General features: G+C 47.3%; 1 protein-coding gene across 2 annotated transcripts in view; it reads right to left on the reverse strand.

Moving 5' to 3' along the window:
* ASTN2 (astrotactin 2) overlaps window positions 1–20692 on the reverse strand; it is a 647457-nt gene that overhangs the window by 522171 nt on the left and 104594 nt on the right. The gene's annotated exons all lie outside the window — the stretch shown is intronic.

Here is a 20692-nt window from a genome sequence, read left to right on the forward strand (position 1 = left end):
GGGGGGTCCCCTGCCCAGTCCTGACGCCGGGGCCAGAGGTATCAGGCCTGGGCTGGGGGCAGAACCAGTGATGGGGAAAAATGAGGGTCCCCTGCCCAGGCCTGACACCTCTGGCAGAGGCATCAGGCCTGGACAAGGGGCCGATCCTGCGATTGGAGGGTGATGGGGGTCAACGCCTGAGGCCTCCCAGTATGTGAGAGGGGGCAGGCTGGGCTGAGGGACAACACCCCCCACCCCCCACACACACACCCAGTGCACGGATTTTGTGCACCGGGCCCCTAGTTTTCTTATAAGAGAAAAAATGATTCCATCTGCCCCATACATTCTGCAAAGCTACTCTCCAATTCAGATGAAATACCCTCAGGTGGCCACACTATAAATCTTGATGACCCATCCTAAACCTGCTAAACTTCCCCGTTTTTCCCATCCTCAAAAATGATGCTCTCCAGTCATGCATTCACTCAGGCCAAAATATGGCAGCTTTTAATGGTCCCTTCCTTTGTCCCCCATAAAACAGCCAGTCCAATCTTATCTCTTTCTGTCCTCTTTCTTATACACATGCTCCATTCACCCTCACCTTTCTGATGATCATCGAACACATGAACCTTGTTCTTGCCTCAGGGTTATGACATTGCTCTTTCCATGTTCTTCTCTAGTTCATGCAGGCTTCCACTCAAATGCCACCTCCTCTGAGAAGCCTTCCCTGACCACTCCTATATGAGCTACCCCCTTCTTCCCCTTTCATACACTCCACACCAGGCTTTATTTTTCTTCATAATGTGTATTGCTATCTGAGATGATGCCATGCTTTGTTGCCTCTCTCTTCCATCAGAATAGAAAGGTCAGGAGATTAGAATCTCTATCTCTCCATCACCATACTCACTATACTTAGTTAAATGCCTGGCATACAGTAGGCACTCAATAATTACTTGGGGAAGAAATGCATATATAATGCACGTGAAAACACGTGGAAAAGTTCAAAGCTGCACAGTTGATAGGAAGATTACACATCAGCTCTGGCTACCTACTCTAATGAAAAGAGGATTCACATGTAGGTTTGGAAATTTCTTGTAAACACAGGCAGGCAGGTTTCAAATCTGCAGGTTGAAAATATTTGGGGGGGAAAAAATCCCAGAGAATTTCAAAAAGCATAAATTGAATTTCCCATGCATTGAACAGTAGGCCAAACTCATGTGAATGAAGTGGTGGGTAGGTATGTCCTACTGAAGCCTATATGTTAAATGCAAACCACGGGGGATTGGTTCCAGAACACTCCCATCCCATCCCGTGGTTATCAAAATGCACTGATGCTCAAGCATTTTACATAAAGCAGTATTTGCATATAACCTATATTTGCATAGAAGCTACAGCAGGGTACGCCTACATATCACTTCTTCGGTTTGGATTCAGCATATCATGCTTGGTGTGTGGCAAATTCAAGTTTTGCTTTTTGGAACTTGCTGGGATTTCCCCTCACCCCCCCAAAAATATTTTCGATCTGCAGTTGGTTGAATCTGTGGATGTGAATCCTGCACTAACAGGGCTGACTGCATAGGTTGTATGCAAATGCCATGCCATTTCCTATAAGGGACTTGAGCATCTGTGGACTTGGGTATCCTTGGGAGACCTGGGACCCATCCCCCCACGGATCCTGAAGGACTTGGTTATATGTGTTCCAGGAACTCGCCTGCCTGGTTACATGAGGAACTCTCTTTAGAAAGGAAGGATCTGAAAGAAATGAATTCCAGTCTGCTAGGCATGATGTGTTATTTCCCAAACTGCTCTGGGTTTCCCAGGGACTGGCTTCAGGCTTAGGGGTGAAAGGGCCAAGGCTCCCTGCAGCCAGAACAGGAGACCCCTGCTGAGGACACGGTGGGCTGTGTTCTGAGGGAGTGGTCTCCGGGGCAGGCCCCTCTAAGGCCTCCCTCACCCACTGGTCCCAGGGTTTCTCTCTCCAGCTAATAACAAAGCCTTCTGTTATTAACACCCTTAAGTGCTAGAAAAAACACATGCCAGGGACTAGATTTGAGCTCAGGCTCTTCCTTGCTGTGTGACTTTGAGAAAATTACATAACCTTTCTGATTCTTTTTTAACTAAAAAAAATTTTTTTGTTTGTAATACGAAAAATAGGGACACTGATTCCTGCCTCCTAGATCTTCTTTGAATAAGATATTTGTAAGAGATGTTAGGGAGCTCTTTGCGACACGTCTGGTACCCTGGCTTTCCCCGGAAGGTGAGAGCCTGACTTGAAAAAGCTTTTCTGCGGGTAGACTTTGCCAGGTGGATATGAACAGATAAATAGCAGGGGAGCATGAAGAGCTAATTCCGCAGCACTGCACGGCTATTACTCCCCATTAGAGGAAATTTGTATTCAAAGATTATGTAATTGTGAAATGCTGAACAATTACAAAATATTTTGGCTCCTAGTGGGTACGGGGGAGGGATGCAAAAGCCCGAAATAGAAGAAGGTGGTGGCTCAGAGGGAAATTTTGTCATATCTGCTGGTGAATGACTAAAAACTCCACCTTCCCACACACATTGTGAACACTTCCAGCAAAATGAGTCATCGTGCTATGACGGCGAGTATTTGCTAAGCCTCTGCCACACGCCGGCTTCTAGACCTGGCCTGACCCTCAGAGCTGGGGCAGGCTGTTTTCAATCCACCGACTAAAGGGGGAGCCTCAGCGCCTGTGAGAAAAGCTGCAAACCCACAGCAAGTGCACATAGCAACCTTCCTCCAGGCCTTCCTCAGAGGGGCCTATACCATGTACTTGGGTCACCATCACCCAGGTAAGAGGAACATTGTATTTTCCTTTTTATTTTTATTTATTTATTTTTATTGATTTATTTTGAGAGAGGGGGGGGGACATCAATTTGTTGTTCCACTTATTTATACGTTCCTTGTATGTACCCTGACTGGTGATTGAACCCACAACCCTGGCGTTTAGGGATGGCCCTCTAACCAACTGAGCTACTGGGCCAGGGCAATATTTTCCAAAGACAGTAGAATACAAGTTGACACAGATACCCCGGGACACAAGGCCTGTGTAGAGTGGGGGGTATATGAATTGCCAGTTAACGGAATGATCATTTTCCCAGCCTCCGCATGTATAATTTACATGGACATTTGTAATATTTATTGCTCCCTTGGTCTCTATGATAAACTGTGATAGTGGGAAAGGCACGTAAAGGCATTTCCACCCCCAACCAAGAGAGGAAACCCAGACCAGTATCTCATCCTCAGTGTGTGGGGTGTGGTAAGTGACCCCTTGAAGACCTTGAAGATGCAGGGTGTCACCAACGGGGTCCCTTCAGAACTCAGCTGGGTCCAGCAGGACGGGTGTGATAAGTGACCCCGCCCTGAAGACCTTGAAGATGCAGGGTGTCACCAATGGGGTCCCTTCAGAACTCAGCTGGGTCCAGCAGGATGGCAGTGAGCAATTGGTTTGACAGATCAAACCGATTGTAGGCTCAAGGGCAGCCGCCAGATGTGGTGCCCATGCTGCAGCCAGTTCACACAGCCTTGGGCAGGCAGTCTGTGGCTACTGACCTGGAAGAGAGGGTCTTTGCCATCTCTGTCTGGAAGGAGGGTCAGAAGCAGTTTCCACTCCCCTGGGGCGGGGAGCACTGCACATTTACAGTCTTGCCCCACAGCTGTATTAATGGCCCTACCCTCTGGCACGGCGGTCTGAAGGGATTTGGTAAGACGTGTGCTCCAGAAGGTCCTGGAAATCTGATGAAGAACCGGGGTTTGCCAAGTCACTGAAGAGTTTAGGTGTCTGTGGTCTGTGGCATGCCACGCATCGGTTCCAAAATAAATGAGAAAGCCCTGCATCTTATACTTCCAGGGGGGAAGCAGAAGGCTTGGGAGGCCTCTTTGGGTTCTGAAGGCAGCAAATTAAATACTTGGGGATGCCACCCTGACCCTCTTCCCAGTGGCAGGGAAGGCTGCCAGCTCCGAGTGAGTCGCAGAGGAAAAGGCTCTGCCGCGGGGCAGGCCCGGGTGCAGACCCGGCCATTTGCACCAGATGATCTGGTGGACCCTGTAGTCTAACAGCCATCGGTGGTAATAAATACAGCGTGGAGTTCATAACAAAAGTGCCAATTAGGAAACTTATAATGCAGACCCCTGAGCTTCTGGAAGAAGGCCAGGCCATCTGGAGAATAAAGCTGTGCATTTGCAGGGGGAGACGTTCCTGGTAAGCTGCTGGGTCCAATCAAGACACCAGGAAGCCAGAGCTGCCTATCAAGAGCTGGATTCTGTCACATCCACTAAGCCAAGTGGGAGTGTGAGTGAAGGGAGCTACATGTTAACACAGGGACGATGGAGCATAGGAAAGCGGGCACTATTCAGCATAATACACTAGGGAGCATAAGCCTGCTTAACCAGCAAAGGAAAGCTTCACACCCTGCAGGGGGCAGCAGCATTGCCCCTCCAAGAGGATTAACAGCCCCCTTCACCCATCCAGGGAGCAGCCCACCCTAGGAACAGGATTGTCAGGGGGGAGAAATGGGTGGTAAGTGCATGCTCAATTGGACCCCGATGGCACCCCTAGAGGCCTGTCACGCTAGCCTGGGAAAGGACAGGATTGAATAAGGGACACAGAACCTCAAAAGATCTAAGAAATGGATTGATTAGGGGGTGGATCCATCAGAAGTCACGAAAGCTTGGGAAGTTGATGGGTCAGATTGGAGAAGCACCTGGTCGTTCCCAAGCCTACAACCTAAGCCTCGCAAAGACTCTTGCCTATAAACATACGCTCATCCCACTGTGCACATGCTCTCTGTGTAACAGCCATGTGGCCCTAGCAGCCTCTTCCACCTTAAGGTCACAGCTGTAGTGTACTGGACAGAGAAATAAACTGGGGGTCAGTAAACCAGGGTTGGGGTCCCAGATCTGTCATTGGCTCAGGGTAGAGAAGTCACTTCACCCGCTCTATGCCTCAGTTTTCTCGTCTGTATTATGGGGTCATTTCTAAGTACTCATTTCCCATTCCACAATCCCGAGTTTCTAGAATATTTCATTTTCAGCCTCTTGGAGTGCAAGGTCAAGGCATTGACGTAGCGGCCACATTTTACCGGAGGCCTCTCGGATCTTACTGGATGAACTCTCCCATAATAACGCACAGTAATAATGATCATTAATAATGCATGTGATCGTTAAAGTAAGTAGCATCAAATTCCTCTTCACTCAGATGGTATCTTTTAGCCGTCAGTCTGCTGATGCTTGAGCAAGACCAAAAAAGGCCAAGAGGAGCTACTATTTGAGCCACTCCCTTCAATCTTCCCTGACTGCATTTTCAACCTACAGGGAGGTGGCCTGGGTGGTAAAGAAAGCCTGGGATTTGGCTTTAGAAGCTGGAGCTTCATGGCCAGGTTCTTCTCATTTCTAGCTGTGTGACTGTGGGCAAGTGCCTCAACCTCTCTGGGCCTCAGTCTCCTCATCCATGAACGCTTCTCTGCTCCCCTCCCAGGGCTGTTGCCGAGATCACCTCCGATAAGGGATGTGAACGTGTCTTGTAAACTGTTAGTCTCTTTGCAAACACAGGCATTGCCATCCAGGTATTCAAAAGCAAATGGCACATGGATATTTCACAAGCATGGACTGGGGCAGGTTATTTGCAAAGCATGCCCATCTAACGGGGTTTTATAAGTACACACATCCCCCCCTTCTTCATACGATTTTCCTAATAATCTCTTTCCAAATCTTGTCTTTACACTCCCTTTGTCTCTCCCCCCTGTCATTTCTCTTTAATACCTCCTCTCTCGCTGAGCAATTTATTACTGAACACTGGGGTGGCATTTGGGGAGACCGTTAGAAAAATACACAAACACATATTTTGTACAGAGACGTAAACAAAACGAAGCAAGGACACGTCGATTCTAAGCTAAGATATTAAAAAATATACATCTTCCTTGTGGGCCTGTCAGAGCCGCTCCTATTAGCGATACTTAGTCTGAAATTAGGTTTAACAACCCCATCCCCTTAGGTGGCCTCAAATCCATTCACATGTGGCACTAACGTGGGAGGGAAAGAAATGAAACAGGCTTGGACGCATTTCTTTTCCTCTTAAAAAAACACACAAACCTCTAAGAGTTTTTACAAAGCCTTCTGGAGCCTCTCTTGGCTAAAAAAGAAATCCTTTTGCCATTATCGGCCCCTGCAGCGAGGGCTCGCTAGCTGCAAGATTATGATGAGGGTAAGCATTAATTAAATCTACTGCGAGAGAACAATTAGGTACACAGACCCGTCAGGGCGAGTTGTCACTATCCAGTAGCAAAGGTGGATAGGCGCTCCATCAGCAGAACTGTCAGGCGGCTGTTAAAAGGATATAAATGTATCCCCAAAGTATCATTTCATTTGGGGGAGGGGGGCGGGGAGATTGGATTGCAAAGGATTAATGAGGCGAGGGGTTTGTGTTTTGAACTGGATGCAAAATGCAAACCAAGTAAGTTGTGATATAATCATTTAACCTTAATGCTTCCTTCCACATTTGGGTTTCCAACACATGGCGGGGACAATTAGACCTCGTACATCAAACCAACATTTTCCATCATGAAATGACATAAAGGTTAGAGTTTTTTAAAAAAGAAACTGCACACAAGTTTAGAGCGGAATCATAAAATCTAATTTACACAGATGGCATATTCTTAATAATAATTAGGCGAGAAAAATGAATGCGAATCCCACCAGGGCAATTAGGGGATTGAGGGAAGGGCCCTTTTGTGCGGCTGCCTTCATTTCTGCCAAACTTCAGTGCAACCTCAGAGGCCTGTGTATGTGCCCAGCCCCACACGGGCGATGGGAATGCAAGTGTTGGAGGGAAGCCCTGCAAGCAGGCAGAGCTACAGTGCGGGGGAAGGGACAGTGGCTGGGGGCAGGTGGATCTGAGTTTATATCCAGGCTCCACCACTGACTGACCATGTGAGCTCGGGCAACCTAACCTCATGCCTCGGAATGTCCATTTCTTTTACAAGTTAGGGTTATGGAAGGGTGGCTATCATTACACATGGGCAACAACAGTGGCTGGCACAAAATAGGTGGCTGATTATAAATATTGTTTCCTATCAGGTATCTATCCCAAAGTAAGAAATGGAATAAAACAGCACAGTGCTGCCCGGTTTGTGTGGCTCCATGGTTGAGGTTGACCTATGAACCTCAGGAGGTCACAGTTCAATTCACAACACATGCCTGAGTTGTGAGCTTGATCCCTATTAGGGGATGTGCAGGAGGCAGCTGGTCAATGATGTTTCTATCTCTCTATCCCTCTCCCTGCCACTCTCTCTAAAAATCAATGAAAGCATATATTCTTTAAAAAGCACAGTGTTGGGGGAGTCATGGGCACAGATGGCTTCCAGCCAAGGTGAGGAATAGGAAGCCTGATTGGTTTCACTGCAGGCCAGGTGGACAATTTAATGGCCAACACCAAGGTCATGTCCCCCAATGCACTTAGAACAATTTGTAATTGTTGTACATGAATGCCTCCTTGCTTGAGAGATGGCCTGCCTGCTTCCTCCGCCATGCCTTTAGTCCACAGAGACTGGGATACTGTGTGCCTGGTTTTCCACTGTCATCTCAGGGCCTAGCAGTTTGTCTCCTATGTGATAGGCACGCAGCTGAAGGCATGGATGAAGGTCATGGACAGGGATCTAGCAGGAAATTCTGGAATCTAGGAGATGGGACTCAGCAGCAGCAGCAGCACAAGAGAGAACTTAGGAAGGACTCTCCCAAGACAGGGCATGTACTGTGACCATGGATGCAGATCTTAGAATGAGGCCAGAGAAGCTATCAGGGATCCTGGGATGCTGTAATTATCAGTGTAGCTACCTGTCTCAAGATCTTGTCCATTTATTCCCACGCATTCTGCCTGCAAGCAGAATTTCTTCAAGACCCTTCCCCATCTTGGACTCTATGAACAGAGCTACTGACATCACAACATTCCACTGAAGGGGAGCACACTGACCCTTTTCAGCCAACGTCTTCGGGAAGGTAACCAGGGAGACAGATATAGGGGGAGGTCAGATGTCACAGCTACTCCCCAGAACCTTCACAACTAGACTTCACAAATAGGGCCTTTTTATTTCTAGACGCTATTCTGACAAAATGGACTATTTCTATGGCCTGAAGGAGAAATATGAGGGCTATGCACCGAAACAAAGTATTAAATACTACCACTTTATCTGGCCAGTGCCCATGGTTTCTGGAAGTGTTTTCTTTCAGCCACAGTCCCTCCACAACGCCTTCTACCCCGGAAAACAAGATCTAAATAAAACCAGCACACACTAACTGCTTCCCCCTCCTCCCACCCCTGAGGGAAAGAATGTCTTGCAGAGGCATCAAAATTAAACCACATTTAGTCATCAATGTTGCAAAGAGTCATCGCGGAAAATAAAATAAAATTTCATGAAATGGGGCCAAAGCCAGATAATTGAAGTTATAAGATATCAAGACCCATAAAGAGAATTTCTCACTTCCTGAGAAAAATCTTTAAATTCTGATTCTTGGGGACAGAATTTTATACATGCCCATATGATTATATTCTTAGCAGTAGAGTTCAATTTATCTAGATTATTATTTTGCTTACTTGATCTACTAGGAAGAGTTCTATAAAATCTCTCACTTTGACTATATAGTCATCAACTTGCTGAACTTCTCTCACTTGTTTCCTTACCTATTTGGGAGCTGTTTTGTTCCTGCACATAAGCACAAATTTCATTTGTCTCCTGGTGAACTGTCCTTTTAATAATTAATTAGTGACATTTTTTAGACCTAAAAATAAACAAACCTTTATTCTGTAGATAACATGATTTAAATATATAAAACCCTAAAAACTCCAACAACAAAACAACTTAGATCTAATTAACACATTCAGGAATGTTGCAGGACACATTAGTGTACAAATATCTGTAGCATTTCTACACACTAACAATGGATTCTCTAAAAGGGAAATAAAGAGTATGGTTCCACTTACAATAGCATCAAAAACAATAAAATACTTAGAATTAAATTCAACCAAAGAGGTGAAAGACCTCTACATTGAAAACTACAAGACACTGCTAAAAAAAATTGCAGAAGATTTCAATAAATTGAAAGGTATTCTGTCTGCAACAACTAGAAGAATTAATGATGTTAAAATATCCATACTGCCCAAAGCCCTCTATAGATTCAATACAATCCCTATCAAGATCCCAAAGCATTTTCCCCAGAGTATTTTGTTATATATTTATATTTCTTCCCCAGCTTCCATTTGATTGGTGTTTACTTAGCATATATGTTTTCTTTTCCTTCTCTGTCAAACTTCTGTGTCTATGTTTTAGGAAAATTATATTTCTGAGCTCTAATATGAAAATTATATTTACTGTGATTCCCCATGCTCTTGGCTTATTGCTACGTTACCTTTCATCTTTTCCTTCCTTGTCCTTTCTCTTCACTTTTATCCCATCCCACCTGCCTGCCCGCCATGACACCAGCTTCTACGCTCAGAGCCCAGGCTTCACATTTCTCCCTCATCCCTGACACCTGAGGACTTCCCTTTCTTCATTTTGAGTTGAACTTACATTTATTGAAAGAAGCTATATTTCACCCAGCATGGCGCGTGTGTGTGTGTGTGTGTGTGTGTGTGTGTGTGTGTGAGGAAGAGGACCTCATCAGCTTACAGCACCAAGCTGTTCAAAGTCTAACCCATTTGCCAGCTTTCTTTCCATAGAGGAATGGGAGCTTCTGTTACAAATAAAATCATTTCTGTCTTTGAAAACATATATTCTAGATTTGGAACTTTTCCCCAAAGTATTGAAGCCCAATAGGAAAGTATGGAATAGGAGCTGATGAAAGAGTCCCAACTGCTCAGCAACATCCTCCACTCCCTGCCCCTGAGCGTCTATTTGGAGCACAGCTTGCTGAGGCCCCTGCACTCCACCCCACATCCTCAGCACGTTCAACCATGTCTCCCCCAAACATGGGGAAATCGGAGCTTCTCCTGGTAACCTCCTAAGGCATTTACCCGTTTGATTACAGTTGTATCAGAAAAGAGCCCACGCTGCCAGCGTTTAATAATGTGTTTTACCCCAATTCCCCAACAGTCAATTCTACTGCAGGTTATAAGGCCTACATGCTTTCACACGTTCAAATGGCACACAGAGAGGGCAGTTTGTAAGTCGGGGGGCTTCCATGCCTGGGTCTCCTAGTTCCTGTCTGTGGCATGGATGAGGTCTCCCCTCTACCATCCTTGGCATCTACAAGCAGGTCAAATGAGATGACCTTGACATTCACTTCCATCTCTGATGGACGAAGAGAACGTTGGAAACTGTTTTACCCTCGTATATGTTCAGGAGGGGGGGCAACAAGGACTCTGAGACAAAAGGCTTTACCTAAAGTCACACAGCTGTTATGGTCAGGAGGGGTTGGATCTAAGATTTTCTAAGTAAAAATCTGAGATGCCCCCTTACACTGGGGGTTGCAGGATGAATCTGGCTACTGCCAGTTTTTGTATGAACTACAAGCTAAGAAGGGTTTTTTTTTTTTTACATCTTTAAGTGGTTAGAGCAATCAAAACAAGAATATGTTAAGAGATGAAAATTATATGAAATTCATATTTGAGTATCGTTAATAAATTCCATTCTTCTCATTAAAACTTCATAAAAAATGGTACTTGGTAATTATTATATATTGAATTCCATCCATAAAATTTATAGAAAATGAATGTTCTCTCATTGTATAAGTGACTTCATACTATCCTTAAGTTTACCTCATGGTCAGCGAGGCCTCAAACATTTTCTATCTGGCCCTTTACTGAAAACATTTGCTGATCTTGCACTAGACAGACCATAGGCCTTTGCCAGGATGGAGCCAGGATCCCAAGTCCATACACCACAAGCCAGGCTGTATCTCACTAGCAATGGCTTGAGATCCAAACCTCTTTAGCACAGACAGGCAAGGTAGCAGAGGTACAAAAAAGTATACCGACGTACCTGGCAGATATTGCGGGTTCAGTCCCAGACAACCGCAATAAAGCCAGGCGTAACCTTTGTGCTGGTGGAAGGTCGTGTCTCCCATGTGTAAAAGACACAGCACCGGTGGAGCTCAATAACGCAAGTGCAATAACAGAAGGAGTGCCTGTGGCCTTCAGATCATCTACAGAAGGATGAGGATTGGAGACTGGATCCTCCCTTGACATTATGATTTTGTCACATATTTCACAGCCTCAGTTTTTCCATCCACAAAGTGGGAATGATGGTGCTTACCTCATGCGCTTGTGAGGATCACCCTAGGTTTCACCATAAAACAGAGGCTTCCTGGAATATCAAAAGTTGCAGGTTTCAAAGTTCACCCCAGTATCTTACCACTTTCTCTTTCAAGAAATGAAGTCTGCCCTAGCTGGTTTGGCTTAGTGGACAGAGCATCAGCCTGTGGACTGAAGGGTCCCAGGTTCAATTCCGGCCAAGGGCACATGCCTGGGTTGCGGGTGGTGTGCCGGAGGCAGCCAATCAATGATTCTCTCTCATCATTGATGTTTCTATCTTTCTCTCCCTTTCCCTTCTTCTCTGAAATCAATAAAATATATATTAAAAAAAGGAAATGAAGTCTGTTCCTCCACTCGAGTCTGAGACAGCCTCGTGACTCTACGAGCGAGAGAATGAAGCGAGGAGAATGATGTGCGCTTCTGAGCTTAAGCCCCAAACGTCTTGCATCTCCTTCTGCGGTGCTTGGAGCCCTCTGCCTGTGGCCCAGCCTCTGGTAGCTGGCTGATCCAGGTCAGATTAGCCTGCCTCACCCGGACCAGAAGGCCTGCCCACCTGGGCCCCAACCAAATGCCTGGATTAAGAGCCAGATGAATGTTTGCTGTAGTAATTCACAAAGTGGCAGGGTGGTTATTTTCCGCAACTCTCGCCCACAGAGCACCGGAGCCCTCCGAGGAGGGAAGTGTCCCTGAGCTGTGTCGGCAGACGCCACCAGGACCACACCCAGAGCCTTCTGTTTAAGGCTGTTTGCAGTTGCCGCTCCACCCGGCCGGGCCAGACAGAATGCACTGACAGCCACCTGGCATATTTCAGATGAACAAAGAAAACCGCCTGGAGGAGACACACACTTTCAGGAACACAAACTTCTCTGAAAGACACATCAGGGAAGATTTATGGAAGCGGCTGTGTGCTCGGACTACCAATTACCTCTCCGCTGCCTCAGTCCAACACGACCTGGGGTGGCTGAGTTGTCGTGGTATCGGCCCTGGCAGCTTCTCTCAGGAGAGGCCTGAGGTCAAGAAAAGGAAAGCCAGAGGCCCTAGAAGAAGGCTCCCAGATAAAAACACACATTGTCCTGTCTGTGAAGAAGCCAGTGCTCCGATTCCAGGATGCAGCTAATCTTCAGTGTGTGTGAGAGGAGCGTTTCCATGAGCTTTCCAAAATATGCTCACCGCAGCCCTGGGAGACAAGAGGGCAGGTATTGTCACACCCCAGGTGCTTGGAATGGAGTCCAAGATCGAGCAGTTTTCCTCAAGGACCCACTGAACTTAAGAGCTGGGTGCACATAAGGTTCTCTGACTCCAAATACTGGGCTTCACACGAGTCACTAAATGCTTCCAATCAGATTTGTAATCAAAGGCCATTTGAGCTGGAGGAGACCTGAGGAAATGGTCCAGCCCATCACCTGCGCTCTCCAAATGAGCAAGCAGGATTTATTAGTGCTCAGTGTGTTCAGTGTGGCCTGCTGAGCACTTTGCATACATTAACTCCAGCGCTCCCAGCCTCCTGAGAAGGAGGCTGACTGTACTAATTGCAGACTGGGTAATGGGGATGTAGCACAGTAAGTCACTGGCCAAAGTTGAGCGAGCCAGAGGCAGTGCTGGGATATGAGTCCATACGGATCTGACTCCAAACCCTGAGTTCATTTCCACAAAGCCACGCAGCTCCTTAGATGGGAACCTTGTGGCCCGGGGACTGAAGGTCTTGTCCAAGATCACGCAGCCCGTTTGAGTTAATTGTCCATTAACTCATCACGCCTTCACTGAGCATCTGCTATTTGTCAGGGACTAAGGTTGGTATGTGGAAACGAGACACGACCTGGAAACAGTCACTGTGCTTAAGGAATTAATTAAGGGAGAAGAGAAGTGGCCATAAATTACGCTAATGAAAGGTAATTCATGACAAATATCATAAGGAAGATGGAGAAAAGGTTATTGAAGTTTGGAGGGAGTTTGCATGGCTTTTATTTGGGAAACTTTTGACAAGACTTCATGGAGCCCTAGCTGGTTTTGCTCCCTGGGTAGATCATCGGCCTGTGGACTGAAGGGTCCTGGGTTTGATTCTGACCAAGTGCACATGCCTGGGTTGCGGGATGGATCCCCAGTAGGGGGCGTGCAGGGGGCAGCGGATCAATGATTCTCTATCATTGATGTTTCTGTCTCTCCCTCTCTCTCCCTTCCTCCCTGCAATCAATAAAAACATATTTTTTTAAAAAAAGACTTCATGAAGAAAGTTTCCTTAAGGCTTTCAAGGAAGAGCAGGCTTTCGGCAGAGACGAGGAGGAAAACCCAGCTGGAGAAATGGCAAGGAGGTCCAGGAAAGGGGCTTTTCACCACTGATTTGGGGCTAGACTCTGGGTACCTGGGGTCTAGCCAGTCTTCTCTCTGCCCCTGTAACTCCCTCGTGGTTTCAACTTGAACTTCCTTCTGATTATTCACTATCAGAACTTCCTTTGGCAAAAGGGGCAAGCAAGCTCTGCCCAAACTCCTGGGCAGGAAGGGAAGGCTGCTGAGGGGGCACAGGGCTTGGGGGCACCAAGACGGGAGCCACGGGAATGAAGACAGATCCTGTTCAATATGCAACCCAACAAGGCAAATGATGTGAAGCCATTCATGTTTCTGAATGTTTTTCCCAACCAAGAGAATAACTTATAGACGATTACTAATAAACAGGAAAAAAACATGTTAACATCAGCGCCTCACGGTAAAAGAGCCTGTTGGGGCTAACCTATCAGGGCAGAGAAAGGAGCAGAATGTGCCTCTCCCCCAGTGTGGAGCGCAGCAGGGAACTGTGGAGGGACTTCTAGGGTCTGCCCCCCTCACCAGCATGTTCTTTGTTCATGGTTTCCCCCAGATATTCCCATGATGCCCTGCCAGCATCACTCCCATGGGCCTTCCCATATTGTCTTTCTTCTACCAGCAATGCCTTCCCAACCTCTCTCCCTGGTTCACAGGAACGCATTCGTCAAAGCCCACCTCCGCTGTGAAGCCCTCTTTAATTATTTTTCCAGCTTAGTCCCGTAGTCGGCAAACTGCAGCTCGCGAGCCACATGCTGCTCTTTGGCCCCTTCAGTGTGGCTCTCCCACAAAATACCACGTGCGGGCGCGTACGTACAGTGCGATTGAAACTTTGTGGCCCATGCACAGAAGTCGGTATTTTGTGGAAGAGCCGGTATTTTGTGGAAGAGCCACACTGAAGGGGCCAAAGAGCCGCATGTGGCTCGTGAGCCACGGTTTGCCAAGACGCAGTTTGCTGACCACTGGCCTAGTCAACAGCCCACACCACCTTCCCATGTATCCCACTGTGGTACAAACAGCTAACACTCTGCCCTTCACTAAGGATCAAGTGCTGATGGGCAGAGATCTGGGTGGAACACCTTCTACATGCATGACCTGCCCAAAAAAGGTGAGTGAGTGCCTTCAAATCTCACGGAGCATGGGCAAGTGACATAACCACTCGGGTTGCCTCTCCTGAGGACTTGGCACTGGGCTCCTGGGGCCAGGCGCAGCCTGCTAGGGACAGTCCTGACGGCTCGCAGAGAGATGCCTCCTTTCCCGAACCTGCAGCTCCTGCACACCCTCCCAGCAGCACGGACACTACAGAGACACCTGCCAGGGCAAGGAAAGCTACAACTTCTTCCCAGCATTTATCTTGCACAATTTCACAGCCCGGAGGTCTTGGTCTGGCTAGCTGAGACTAAAACTCAGGTCATCTGAGAACTGAGATGTGGGCCCTGCCAGGGCTCTGAATTCTAGGGCAAGTCAATGAGCCCAAGTGAGCTTGAATTTCCGCTTTTGTGGAGTGAAATTTGGGGGAGTTTTAAAATGAAGCATACTTGATAAGCTTAGAACATACTAAATGCTCCATAGATGCTGGTTGCACCACATCTTGTTAATCCCTTAAATACCATGAAAATCTCAATTATTTTCTTCTATCCATCCATCTATCCACCCATCCGTCCATCCATCTATTCAGATATCCTTCCATTCAGGCAGCACTAGTCTATGCCAGTTCTGTGTTAGGCATCTGGGCTACAGAGAGACATACATCGCTGTCCTTTCCATCACAGGACCGTCAAAGGAAGGAGGCAAAAGAGGTGTCCACGTGTACTTGTGCCGAACTGAGAAGGGCTGGGACAGAGAGCAGCACAGGGCTGCAAACAACCGGGAAGGAGTGGCACGCTCCGCTGAGTGAGGGCTGAGGGCAGGCTGGGGCCTGGGTGTCTTCACAGAGAAGACTTTTCATTTTGAACAAATGAGTATCGGTTTATGGCCTGAAGAAGAGCAGGGAGAAGAGGAGGGAGGGCGTGAGCAGTGCACACACTTGGGAGACATGTAGGGAGAAGAGAGAAAGGGCCAGTGTGCTGAAGGCCACAGAATGCAGTGACCGGGGCCTGGCGGGGGTGGGAGGGAGGCTGGAGTCCAGGCCAGGAAGGACTTTATGTGGCAGGCTATGGCGACTAAATCCTATTAAACAGTGTGCCCTTCATCCTACAGATTCTTGCTTCTCAAATTGGGTAAATGGATCCCTACAGGGTAGTGATGCAGACAACATTAACAGTCATAATAAACTAGAAGTGATAAGAACAGTAAACAATAAAGCAACAGCCCACAGGTGCAACTGGCCGTGTGCCCAGTGCGTTCCTAGCAATATCTCATTTGATCCTAAGGGAACCCTTTGAGGATGGGACAGTATCACCCTAGGGCTGTGGTTGGCAAACTGCGGCTCACGAGCCACATGCGGCTCTTTGGCCCCTTGAGTGTGGCTCTTCCATAAAATACCAAGTGCGGGCGCACGTACAGTGCGATTGAAACTTCGTGGCCCATGCGCAGAAGTCGGTTTTTGGCCTGGGCGAGTCTATTTTGAAGCGGTACTGTTGATATTTGGCTCTGCTGACTAATGAGTTTGCTGACCACTTCCCTAGGGTTATCATCATAGTGCGGTTCTTCTTCCTGGGATCCCCATGTTCCCTACAGACTTCAGACAATGCTAAGTAATCTACCTGACAAACAATGTAACATAATTTAGACTAAAATAAGCATACTTTGTGAAATAGAATAGCATGGATTTTTTTAAAGATGGACTCTGGGATGTGGGCTTTGGACCACTGTCATTGGAGCACAGCTGCAGACGCTGCGGGGGTATGTTGATTCCCATCGGCCTTCACTGCTAATGCTTGAGGAGCGCCCCTGCCAGTGACAGGGCGCCAGGAAAGCGTTCTGGGCAGGGGAATGACACGGCCAGATTTACTGTGTTTTTAAAAGATCATTCCAGCCATCCGGAGGGAAGACGGCTCTGTGGATGAAGAGGCTGCTGCAAGATATGGATGAGGGATACTGAAACCTCCACCAAGTCCGAGGCACTGGCCTGGACATGGAGGTGTGAGCTTCAGGAGGTAAAATGAGCAGGGCCTTGACAACAACAATCTTAGGTACTCTTGCTCAATTGGCGTGGCTCAGTGGTTGAACATTGACCTATGAACTAGGAGGTCACAGTTCGATTCCCAGTCAAGGTACATGCCCGGGTTATGGGCTCGATTCCTATCATTGATGTTTATATCTCTCCCTTCCTCTCCCTTCCTCTCTGAAATCAATTATATATAAAAGAATATTAGCTACTGTTTACTGAGAGGGCCAGGTATATGCCAGGCACTGGACTATACCTTTCGCAGGCATTGCCTCACAACTTAAATAGGATGTTAGTATTACTAACCCTATTTTACAGATGAGAAAACTGAGGCAAAACACAGCTTCTTCATTTGCTTGAGGTCATTCTCTGGTTGAACTACATTTCTAAGACAAACCCTGCTTTTAAAGACCCCCGAGTCTCAGGAATCCCTTCCTCACATTCCTCGAATCTTACGCTGCTTTATTTGAAAGCCAAGGTCTACGTCACAAGGCACACCGCTTTGGGGGAGTGACTACCCAACAGCTGCCCATGAAACCCCACACGGATATGAAGGCAGCAGCCGAGCCCTGCACTGCCTCCCTGTCTGCCTCCAGACGATGCATTTCAGCATCCACTGGCCTCTCGGGAGGGGGTCACTGCTACCAAAAACACATTGGAGCCGCTTCTCACCATGTGTTCAATTCCACAACAACAGCTTTCCGCTTCGCATTGTGCCATGTACCTCTGGGCACTGTGGACTGGGCGCGGAGCCTAATGAAGAGGAGGGAGGCCAGGTGCACCCACTCTGGGCCAGCAGGCCCCCGGCCACCTCCGCGGCAGCAGGAGGAGAGAGACAGTGACAGATTGAGGATTTAGACCATCGTATTTGGGATTTTTGACAAACCGTGTGGGCTAAGACAGCACTTCCAAAACTGCATTTCTATGTTTGCTTCTGTTCCTACACGTTCCAGGTGGGGATGATGGTGAATAAACTCTGTGGCCAGGATGGTTTCTCAGACACTGAGGTAAACAAAGCAATTCAGGTCTCTGGGCTGCAGGACTTCCCAGGGTCTGAGATACACTTGGAAATTCCCAAGGGGAAGCGGGCATGTGCAGAATTCCCCAAACTTTTATGAACCAGGACGTTCACTTGACCATGGAAATCCTGAGGACTGGCGGTGGGGCGTGTGTGAGCTGCGAAGTGCAGGGCTGGTGCCTACTCTCCTTGGATTCTCTCTTGCAAAAACCTTACCCAATGGCGGCAGTAAATTGCGAGCTCCATGACCTAAAGCCATGAAAAAAAATTGTTTTCACAGCCACCACTGGGACACGTTTAACACCCTATGCACCAGGAAGTCCACCTCCGGGGAAACAGAATCCCTGGAGGCCTGCACCGGGAGGTTTGGTTTACGCTGGATCCCTCTGAACCATCCATCTGAGAGAGATAAAACTGGCCACTTTCCAATGAGCCGACGTTGAGGTTCATATACTCATTTATTCAACGAATATGATCCAATACTTTTTATGTATTTGGTTTAAGGATATGAAATATATTTTAGAGAGAAAAATAATAAAAAAGCAAATAAGATATCTTTAGAGCATAATATTACGGCGGAAGTAGGGGGTGATATCACAGCAGCAGGTGGAGGGTGGGAAGGAGGAACCTTAGATGGGTCTGCATGGAGGACAGTTCCGAGGAGTTGACATTGGCATTGAGAGCTGGGAGGTGAGATGGGACCAGCCAGCCAGGGGGGCAGCTGGGGAGTGATAAGAGGTCTGGCCAGGGGGAGGGACAGGCGGTTCTTGCAACAGGAAGGAAGTCCCTGTGGCTGCAGTGTAAGGAAAGGCTAATGAAGTGAAGAGAGCAGGAGCCAGACCCAGGGGGGAGCGGATCTGAAGGCTGGACACAGAGTGGGGATGGTCTTCCAAGAATCAGAGGAAACCACTGAATGATTTAAATTAGGGGAGTAACCTTCTCTGGTCTATGTTTCTGAAAGGATTGCTCTGGCTGCCTCAGGAGACTGCATCTGGAGGCGGGGATAGTTGCAAGTGGGAAAGGAGAGGTGGCAGTGGTCAGAATGGTGACAAAGAAAGGGAGGGCGGATTTCAGATACATTTAGCGGGGAAATGAATGTCTTCCTGCATTTTCCTAGGCCCCATTTAACTTACAAATTAAAATAACTTGATAGCTAATTATGGCCTAAGTCAAACAACAGATTTTCTTTAATAATCTCATTCTGAAATTCGGCTCTAAGAGAAGGAAACAGATTCCAAAGTGAAGGCCACATTTTATGCCAAAAAAAGGGAAAAGGGTTCCATGTGGTAGTGTTTATGATGGCGAACTATTACAAAGAGCCCAAATTCGTAATGATGGGGGCCTCGTCAAGGCAGTTGTGGTGCATAAAAGGAAAATTTTGAGGAAAGAAGTGGGTGACATAGAACATGTTTACATGATAACACTAAGAAAATGAATTCAGGCTGGTAAAGAAAAGGGAGGTTATAAACTTGGAATCAAGCATATTTATGGGAGCTGTATTGACAGAGACAAAGGAGAGTGATTCTTAGTGAACGGTGGGGAAGGAAGATGGATAGGTATGCCTGAGCAAGATTACAAGTGACCCTGAATGTCCAACCCAGAACACATATAAGACAACAATTATGCAGGTTCTGATACTCATTAGCTGAGCATTCCATGGTAGTCTACACTCATCATTTCATCAGATTTTTACAGCAATCCTCTGATGTAGGGATTGGCATCCCCATTCTACAGAACAGGAAAACTGAGGCTTGGGGATATCTGATGACTCTTCCAAAGCCATGCAGGTTGAGACTGACTGGGCTGGAATTAGCACCCAGGCATTGCTGACCTCAAGGCAACTGTTCTTTATCATTCAAACAGTTCAACCAAGGGTTGACCACAGGAGTTCCAAAAAGGGACTTCACCATCTCCTTCTGCCTCAATGTGTAACCTCAGCATCACGTGTGGATCTTGGTTTTTCAATGGATACAGCATTTCACAGGGTTAGGACCCAGACATTCTCTCAACCAACAGCCAGTGTCTACCATGTGTGCAGGCACTGATTTAGGCCCAGAAGTGGAAAGATGACTCACACCATAAGATAATTTCCTCTCTCAAGAACTCTCTGTCTAGCTAAGGAGAGAGCCAGCCCAAAGAAGATTATATTCCTGAAAAAGGAAATCAGGGCTTCACACATGTACAAAGATAAGGGCGAAGCCACACAGGGGAGAATTCAGAGTGAACTGTGACAGTCAGTGATGTCCTCATGGAAATGTGCCCTTCAAGTTAAGCTTGAAAAGACAGGTAGGGCTTCCCTAGCATAGAACACAGTGGTTTAATGAAAAAGTCAGGAACCAGACTGCTTAGTTCTTCCTGGCTCTAGTCCTTGTTAGGGTGTCTCTTTGGGCAGGTTACTGCAGCCCTCTGTGCCTTAGTGATATCATCTGTACAATGGAAATTAACATTGTGCCTGCTTCTTAGGGTTGCTGAGGATCAAAAGAAGATAAATATATATATACTTTAGCCTGCTGCTTGGAATAAGTGTCAATAGATGGCAATTATTCTCAGAGTCCAGGTGGGAGATTTCAGGCGGAGAGAGTGGTATGGAAAAGAATGCGGGAGCGGAAGACGTGGATTTGGAAGAGACAGCAGAGAGGCCGGAGCTCTGTGGTAGCCTCAGATATCACCATCCTAAGCCTGAGCACTTCTGAAGGTACCGGACAGCCACTGAAGCTCAGAGAGGCGCAGTGACATAATCAGAACCAAGTTCATAGGAACTGGAGAAGTGAGAGGCAGAGGAGACTGGCAAGCTGGAGACTATTGAGTGGATTGAAGCAAATGAGATTTGGAAATCAGGTAATGCTAAAGGGATCTGTCTCATGCACAGAGTCACACAGACGGTCAGAGGAGGAAAAGGAGGAGGAGGAGGAAGAGGAGGAGGAGGAGGAGGAGGAGGAAGAGGAGAAGGAAAAAGAAGAGGAATGAGGAGGAGATGGAGGAGGAGGAGGGAGAAGGAGTAAGAGGAGGACATGGAGGAGGGGAGAGGGG

This window comes from Myotis davidii, unplaced genomic scaffold (genome assembly GCF_000327345.1).
Source record: "Myotis davidii unplaced genomic scaffold, ASM32734v1 scaffold866, whole genome shotgun sequence".
Classification (NCBI taxonomy): domain Eukaryota; kingdom Metazoa; phylum Chordata; class Mammalia; order Chiroptera; family Vespertilionidae; genus Myotis; species Myotis davidii.